The sequence below is a fragment of the Camelus bactrianus genome, chromosome 6 (assembly GCF_048773025.1).
Source record: "Camelus bactrianus isolate YW-2024 breed Bactrian camel chromosome 6, ASM4877302v1, whole genome shotgun sequence".
NCBI lineage: Eukaryota > Metazoa > Chordata > Mammalia > Artiodactyla > Camelidae > Camelus > Camelus bactrianus.
The window spans coordinates 70737-78277 of record NC_133544.1 but is presented as its reverse complement, the minus strand read 5'-3'; positions in this window follow the sequence as shown (position 1 = coordinate 78277).

Sequence of the window (7541 nt, the reverse complement as noted above, 5' to 3'; positions counted from 1 at the left end):
CAACCAAGACCTCCCCAGATTTCCTTAAGCTGACAGACCGTCTCTCTCGCACTACAGGAGAGTCACCTGAGGGAGGAATGTTGAAATTCTTAAACTTGAGTTCCGGCAAATAGAACGCGTGCATAAAACCCAGACCCTCCTAGTTTCTGCTTTTGTTCTGCTAGATCCAGGGCATTGGGAAAGAGATTGTTACAAATGCTTGCTCTTTAGGCACCTTCAACCCTCTGAGCAGCCCTCCCGACATCCTCCTGGTTCCCAGTGGCTCTGAGCGAACACGTGAAGTCTCCCCAGTCCCTTCTCTCAACTAAGTTCTCTCCAGATTGGAGGTGAGTCTCCTCCAGTCCTGAAGGTCATGGAGCCACACTCTCCCTGCTCAGCTGAACGACTGAGAGCAGCCCAGGCTCAGGGCCCTGAAGCCACTCCCACAGTGGGGACCTGTGACGGGCCTCGGCAGGTCTGTGCCCTGAGCCTGCCCCGTGCCCTGAGCCTGCCCCCTGTGTTTAGGCCTTTGAGGGATGCACACCTTTTGTACTTCAGTTACTCCAGCTCTATCCATTTACTAGGATGAGGCTCCTTAGTGAAATACTATTCTAGAATTACTATGTCTCCACAGAGAGAAGTAATTCTAGAACTTGATAGTAGACATCAAAGTACCTAAAGAAATTAATTAAATGGAAAACCTCAGTTCAGTAAAATTGGGTGAACAGAGGGGAGCTCTCATGCCCTTTGATGGCCTCAGAGCCCAGCTGGGGGAAGCAAGGCTTCCCTGTCTTTCCTGGGCAGGACTCTGCCAAGAGAAATGCACGGGCTCTGGTTCCCTAGGGCTCTCTCAGCTCCCTTCCCCCCTTGATGAAGGAGGCATCTCCTTTTACTGAAGACCTGCATGTGGCTCATCAGGGTTGCAGATGCCATACTGAAGCTGTTTACTGGTCCAAAGTAAGCCCACTTTTGTTATTGAAACAACTGCTCATCTATTTGTGTTACATCAAAAAAGGCTAACTTCCCATGAGAATGTTGACTTTTATCTCCCTTATTTCCTTTGGATTTCCTTGTAACTTACCGAGGAGGTCCCTGGGATGGACGTGAGCTCCCACCTCCACAGATGTTCCTGGTCACATCCATGCTCAGAGGAGAGAAGGTGGCCCCCACCAGCCTGCAGAGGGTGAGGGGAGGTGAAGGGGTGCTGTGACTCCTGAGGGGGAGGGGATGTGGGTGCTGGGGAAGGTCTAGTGATTTCTGTGAGAGTGGGTCACAGTGGGGCAGGGATATAATCACATGTGTCTTGTATATATTGATATTGTTTTACAATTACAGGCAATGTTATTATAGATGTAAAATAAATAATAATTTGTGACATGTTCCATGTGTGAAAAATCTATTAATATTAGAATAAATTATTGTTCAAAATAAAATTCTGCAAATATTAAGACTGATACAATTATAGGTAGGAAGTTGTAAATATTGAAACAATGAAGTCCAGCCTGGGCCCTGTCTTGTTTCGGGGGACTCATTGAAGCAGAGGCGTGGGCCCCCTCCCCAGTCCTGGGTCCCTGCTCTGCTGCCCCGTCCACTTATAGGTCCATGCTCCGGGCCCTTCTGCCCACAGACCTAGAGACTTGTGTGACTAGTGTGTAATGGGGACTCTGAGTGAACCGAAGGCTAAGTCTGGTGTCTGTTTGTCTGTCTATTTCATTTAGTGAGAATAACTTACATACAGCTAATTCATCTTCTGCGTGTCAACACTGATATGAATTTGCCTGGATGTATAGCATTCTATCACAGCTTTACAACATTATTGACATTTGAGGCTGTTTCTTGCTGTGGGAGAGGCCGTGTGCATTGTGGAGTGTTGAGCAGCTTTGAGGGACTCTGCCCACTAGGGAACTGGGTACCTGCAGCCCACCCCACATGTGACAGCCCAACCTGTCTCCAGACATTTCCACATGTCCTCTGGGGGACAGAATGACTCCAGTGTCACACAGACATCAGTCTCCAAATATACAACATTCTTCATTCTATTCTAGGGAAAGGCACTGCAGGAAACAGGACTGGGGACACTCTCGAGGATGAAATGCCTGGAAATACATGAAGGGTGGAAGGTAAACTCAAGGATGCCCAGAAGAATCATTTGTGTCATTAAGTATCTGTAACCCGACAACTAAAAGGGTGGGTAGTGACTAAATTTCAAATGAAAGTCCCATGAAGAAATGTTTCTTCTCTATCTGGTCCTAAGATAAATGAGGAAAAAAAAGACAGACAATTCTGACTCCATGAAAAAGGCCCAAGTTCTGAAACAGGAAGCTTCCCTGGAACCATTATGGGTGGGCTTCCAGGGGAGATGGTGAACCAGTGGAGGATCCACAGTGTCTGGGGGGAAACCCGTCCACGGCTGCTCCTGCACCTGCTCTGAAACGGGTCCTCTGGTTTCCTCATGACCCTGGGTGCCCCCTGGTGGCCTGAGCCCTCCCTGCAGGGATGGTTGTGTCTGGGTCACCCTGACTTCCCCTCCCTCCCTCTGCCTCCTGGGACAATGACACATGGCTCTGTCCTCAGAGACCCCAGAGCTGCACTGCAGGGAGAACAATTCTGCAATGTGTCTCTGGATATCGAGGGGCCTTTTTGGAGACATAGGGTTTACACTGTGCTACCCCTAAACCCAAAGCACCCGAGTCACACAGTCCTTTCACTGGGGTGAGACACACCCAGAGCCACCAGTAACCACAGTGTTTGATGGAGGTGGCGGGGCCCTGAAACAGAGTAGGTGAGGTGGAGGGTCTTCAAAGTTCCTGCCCAGGTCCTTCTCCAGCACCTGGGACAGGACACCTGGGGACTGGAAACACAAAGACACAATCACTTCACAGCACCATCCACATAAGTCAGTGTTCCTCAGACCCAGGAGGTGCTCACAGCTGAGACGAGCCATCAAGAGGAGTAATGACCAGAAGGAGCCCGTGTCCCTTTGGATTAAGCCTTCTGCTCTCAGAGAATCACGCCAGTGAAGATAAGAACCCTGACTCGAAGCTCACAAAGACCCTCTGACCATTCATTACTCAGGCTCCTTGACATGCTTTTTGCCACGAGATCTGGGCCTGCGGGATTCTGCGTCCATCTTTGCATGTCCCAGTTTTATCAAGAAACCTGCTGAGTCTGGTTAGTGTGACTCCTCACCCTGGAAATCTGATCGCTCTCAATATTTGATCTAATTCACCAAATCCACCATCTCCTAGGGAACATCTTATCACCCTGGCCTCCTTCATCAAGAATCCTCTGGAGAGAATGTAGCCAGAATCCCCCTGACCTTGAAGTCTCCTCACAGTAATTTTCCACCCGGTCAGCATCACCATCTTCTTGATCATAAACTTCCATTTATCATATAAATTTGAAATTGAACCAGGTAACACAAACTGTCACAAATACACAAAGTGAAATTTGCGTTCCTTTATTAAAATGAAATTTATACCTGAACTTTATTATCAAGCTCACAGCCCCCATCAGTATCTTTCATGCCTGAATGGAGCTTGTCTGCCACAGATACTCTCTCCTTAAGTCAGCTCACAGCACTTTGTGCTCAGGGACACTGGACTGCACTTCAGGACAACACATGGGCCATTTGAAACAGGAAAAATTCCTACATATACCACAAAGTGTCAAAAACATGGCACTAACTGGACCTGGAAGGAGACTCATTTACGTGATGGGAGTCGAAACAAGAGGGCAGAACATCACCCCGACTGACCTCAGGTGGGAATGTTAGTGTGTTGGGGATTCAAAGTGCTGCCCACGTTGTAAATGTCCAGGAGTTCAGAAAATGCAACATTTTTCATTTTGTGCTGGAAATAAATATTGCCCAGATGTGATCTGTAGACCCCGGACTCCGTGAGCAATGAGGATCCCTGCACACGCCGTCCTGGGCAGTCTGGAAGTGGCGTCTGTGACGTGCACCCTGCTCACTGCTAACCCTGCGTGCCCTTTGACAGAAAGATGGACGGTGTGCAGCCTCCTGCCCCGGGAGCAGAGACAAAGGTGAGCAACTGTTTGCACATGTTTTCCCAGTGCCTGTGCCTTCTCAGGGTACTCATCAGGTTTGAAAATTTCTGAGTCACCTTTAAAATTATACTAAAGTTTAACATTGTTTGGAGCTTTATTTCAGTTGTGAAAATACATCCTGATTACAAATATTATTGTCAGAAAGCAACACATACCTCAACAATGAAAATTTAGAATCCAGCAGAGGGTCTATAGTAGAGTTGACGGGCGGGAAAAGGAAACCAAAGATTCTAACTACAAACTCCTCCCACACCTCTGCACCTGCTCTGGGGCTCAGCCCTGCCCTTGGTGGGTCAAGAGCACCCCCTGGGGGCTGTGGGTGCCCTAGGGAGCGAGGTTTTTGTCTGGGCTCACAATGACTTCCCCTCACTGTGTTTGCCGCAAAGTAATACATGGCCGTGTCCTCAGGTTTCAGGCTGTTCATTTGCAGATACAGCGTGTTCTTGGCGTTGTCTCTGGAGATGGTGAATCGGCCCTTCACGGAGTCTGCATAGTATGTGCTACCACCACTCCAGCTAATACATGAGACCCCCTCGCGCTCCTTCCCTGGAGCCTGGCGGAACCAGCCCATGGCATAATCATCAAAAGTCAATCCAGAGGCTGCACAGGAGAGTCTCGGAGACCCCCCAGGCTGCACCAAGCCTCCCCCAGACTCCACCACCTGCACCTGAGCCTGGACACCTGCAAACACAAAGACATCATGGTCAGGAGACTGTCACACGTCCTCTGATTCCCTCATTCACGACCACCCACATCCTCAGTAGCTCTTGTTCTCCATGAATTACCTTGTAGAAGAACAGCCAGGATCACCCAGCTCAGCCCCAGCTCCATGGTGTGTTGCCTGTGCTCAGTCCTGGTCAGAGAACGGGAGCACCTGGGAATCCTGGGCTGGGGCTCCTCTCCCAGTGCTGCAGGGCCAGGGCCGAGTGACTTTATCCTCAGAGGGAGGCCCTATTTGCATGTCATCTCACTGTATATATACTCGGGACCTTGCTGGCCTCGGAGAGGGCCAGGCCCCTGAGCAGCTGTGAATGTCTTTGTTTTGCTGGTGTTTGTAGCATTTGGAAATACCACATTTATTGTGTGAGTTTTCAGGGTAAACTCTTAGAACCTGAATTTTTTTTACGTGTGCACACGGATTCTGTGATGTCACTGCCAGAGTTCCTCCCACGTTGGTGATGTACGCAGCCCCCAGACGGGTAGCACATTTTGGTCTGTGCAGGGACACATGTTAGGTGAGAGTTTGTCCAGCATTTTCACCTGTGCTCCTCCTATTGGTCATAACTGATCCAGAATCAACATCAAGAAACTTTTGGACAAGACCCCCTTCACTGATGAGATCATGATGATTTTGTCAGTTGCTGTGTTGACCAGTAATCTGTATGCACAGTTCATGCGGATTGTTTTCAACAGTCTCTGCATTTCAATGCATTTCTATCAATAATAACATTGAAGAAAATGTCTTTAGTTGTGATTGGGCTGTAATGAATCTTATTATACACTGTGTAACTTTATTTTTAAGCAGGTTACAAACTACACAATGTGCTATAAATCTCACCTCAGTGTTGACATTGAAATCTACAAATACTGGGATAGAAAATTTATGTGACGTGAGAAATGTGACCAAGCTTCACCGTACCTGAGTTTGACATCTCCAGGTAGCATGAGAGCTGGGAGAAGTTCAAGTGGAACTCTTGGATCAACTGCAAAATCCCAGGTGTTAAACTTCAGAGTGTGAACTGCCCGGTGTGAAGGCTGAGGGTCATTCCCACCCCGATTCAGGCTCATCATTTCAAACTGCTTCTTGCACCAGAACCTCTCCCCACCCAGCTGTGCTGTCCTCTGACAACAGACCTGCAGCAGCTGAAGGATTCTTGTCTAGACTGAGCCATACAGGCGAGGGTCTTAGCTGTCAGAAGTAGGAAATCACAACTAGGGGGAAGGTGGGTGATGAAACTGGCACTGAGCCCTCAGCCGCAGGGAAGTTCTGTCAGGAGTCCAGGAACACTCAGGATGTGGGTTCAGAATCCAAGGCTTCATCCTGACTTCTCAGCACCACCCTCAGAAGGGCTGGGCTTCAGCAAGGTTCACACGCTTCTGAGAAATTTAATGTCAGAATCCTGGATAGAGTTTCCATTGATGATGGGGAAGACACTGGTTTGAATAAATAATCCTATTAGAGATTTCTTTATAGAATTGTGTGATTTTCATAACGAAAATTAGGGGATAGTGTCCAAATTCAGAAGGATAATGGAAGTCCATAAATCCCTCATCACACAAGTAACCAGGGCTCCCGTCTGTGTGCAGGGACATGCAAACACACATGCACACTCAGGTGCACATACACATACATGCAGAGACTCACTCTTGTATCAGATCTGCATCCAAACCTTCCTCCGTCAAAGGTATTGTCTTAGACACTCACAAAACATTATTCTGGGACAGGAAACTGCTGGCATCTGAGGAAACATGGAGGACCTGTGTTTCCCACTAATGAATGAGCGACTCTGTTCTCTTGGATCCCATGACAGGGGATGCAATGCGGGGCTTAACAGCACCTCAGGCACCAAGAGCACATGGCCCTGCACTGAGCTCTGGGTTTAGCCTTTGTTTCCTCTTTACAGCATGTGTGAAGGCCCCACGAGCACCTGCACACAGTGTTTTCACTGAACGTGAGCTTTAATTTCACCTAGAGACACATCTACTATTGAAATGGCTGGTTTTATGGTGAGTTCCTCCTAAACCTTGTAAGAAAGTGGCTGTTTTCCACGGTGGGGGCTCCAATGTTTCAGTCCTATCAGCAGAATTTTGCTTTATTCCTGTACCACTTTATGTTAGAAAATTTTCTCATCCTTTATCCGTTATTCTTCAGTCGTGGGGAGGGGTCAGAATAACACAGTCTCAGCTGCATGTAGCTCCTTGTTCAGAACATCTGAACATGCTGGGAACAACATAATTGCTGTCTGGGTTCTGGGTTTAGCCACAGTCTGTTTTCGGCTCCATCTTCAGGCTTAAGTACAAAAACCTGCATAATTCAAATCTGGTGTAGAGTTTCCTTCCAATGAGTGTCTCTAATATGTGAAGTCATTTTTTGTCATCCACATGATTCACTTTTATTTCACCATGAAGTTGAACCAATTAACCCAGCATTGCCTGACTGGGGCAGCCTGGCTCCTGCAACAAAATTGATCCAATCTCACAAACTGGGAAAAATAATAACAATACTGAATACACAGAAACCTCAGTTAAATAGAGTTTGGTGACAGCACGGTGGGCTCTCATGTCCTACCAGGACAGCAGTGTCCAGCTGAATGAAGAAGACTCCCTGTTCCCTCCTGGCAAGGACTCAGGCAGTGAGGGGTGGTCACAGCTCAGCCGGTGAGAAGCCCTGGGTGCCTTGTTCACTACAGCCCCTCCTGCAACATCCATTCCCATCTGCAAAATAGTTCTTATCCCCGTGTATGCTAGGAACTTGCCGGTGGCTCACTGTGATT